Source organism: Triticum aestivum, unplaced genomic scaffold (genome assembly GCF_018294505.1).
Source record: "Triticum aestivum cultivar Chinese Spring unplaced genomic scaffold, IWGSC CS RefSeq v2.1 scaffold116194, whole genome shotgun sequence".
NCBI lineage: Eukaryota > Viridiplantae > Streptophyta > Magnoliopsida > Poales > Poaceae > Triticum > Triticum aestivum.
This window is the reverse complement of record NW_025228259.1, coordinates 7,669-8,782: the sequence shown is the minus strand read 5'-3', so window position 1 is coordinate 8,782 and position 1,114 is coordinate 7,669. Positions and strand designations below refer to the sequence as shown.

The 1,114-nt window shown below is 51.3% G+C and overlaps 2 non-coding genes across 2 annotated transcripts; both read right to left on the bottom strand.

The window, feature by feature from the left end:
- Window positions 1–286: 286 nt before the first annotated feature.
- LOC123173779 (5S ribosomal RNA) lies at window positions 287–406 on the bottom strand. The gene has a single exon (XR_006486516.1). It is a non-coding gene; the product is annotated as a 5S ribosomal RNA (ribosomal RNA).
- A 297-nt stretch (window positions 407–703) lies between these two features.
- On the bottom strand, window positions 704–822 carry LOC123173719 (5S ribosomal RNA). Its single transcript, XR_006486459.1, has one exon. It is a non-coding gene; the product is annotated as a 5S ribosomal RNA (ribosomal RNA).
- Between the last annotated feature and the right edge of the window lie 292 nt (window positions 823–1,114).

Genomic DNA, 1,114 nt, shown 5'->3' with positions numbered 1-1,114 from the left:
CCGGTCTTCGTCCCTTATCCTTGCCCCTCCCAGCTCCACTACAAAGACGATTGTACATTGCTTTGGCCGCTCCCTCTCAACTACGGAGACGAGTTTAACGCGTTTTCCACCCCTCCCTCTCAACCGCACCAGTGCACGCTTGCCACGCCACAACGCCGATGCTGGACCCGTGAATCGTGAGCACCCAGCTATGACTTACTGCACTCGTGCAAAATAATAAAACACGGTAAATATATTACTTACACGTGCGTTTTGTTTTGCAAGCGGCGCGAAAAAAATTAAAAAGGGAATGCAACATAAGGACTTCCCAGGAGGTCACCCATCCTAGTACTACTCTCGCCCCAAGCACGCTTAACTTCGGAGTTCTGATGGGATCCGGTGCTTTAGTGCTGGTATGATCGCATCCGACATGTTACCCCGGTCTTCGTCCCTTATCCTTGCCCCTCCCAGCTCCACTACAAAGACAATTGTACATTGCTTTGGCCGCTCCCTCTCAACTACGGAGACGAGTTTAACGCGGTTTCCACCCCTCCCTCTCAACCGCACCAGTGCACGCTTGCCGCGCCACAACGCCGACGCTGGACCCGTGAATCGTGAGCACCCAGCTATGACTTACCGCACTCGTGCAAAATAATAAAACACGGTAAATATATTACTTACACGTGCGTTTTGTCTTGCAAGCGGCGCGAAAAAAATTAAAAAGGGAATGCAACACGAGGACTTCCCAGGAGGTCACCCATCCTAGTACTACTCTCGCCCAAGCACGCTTAACTTCGGAGTTCTGATGGGATCCGGTGCTTTAGTGATGGTATGATCGCATCCAACATGTTACCCCGGTCTTCGTCCCTTATCCTTGCCCCTTCCAGCTCCACTACAAAGACGATTGTACATTGCTTTGGCCGCTCCCTCTCAACTACGGAGATGAGTTTAACGCGGTTTCCACCCCTCCATCTCAACCGCACCAGTGCACGCTTGCCGCGCCACAACGCCGACGCTGGACCCGTGAATCGTGAGCACCCAGCTATGACTTACCGCACTCGTGCAAAATAATAAAACACGGTAAATATATTACTTACACGTGCGTTTTGTTTGGCAAGCGGCGCGAAAAAAATTA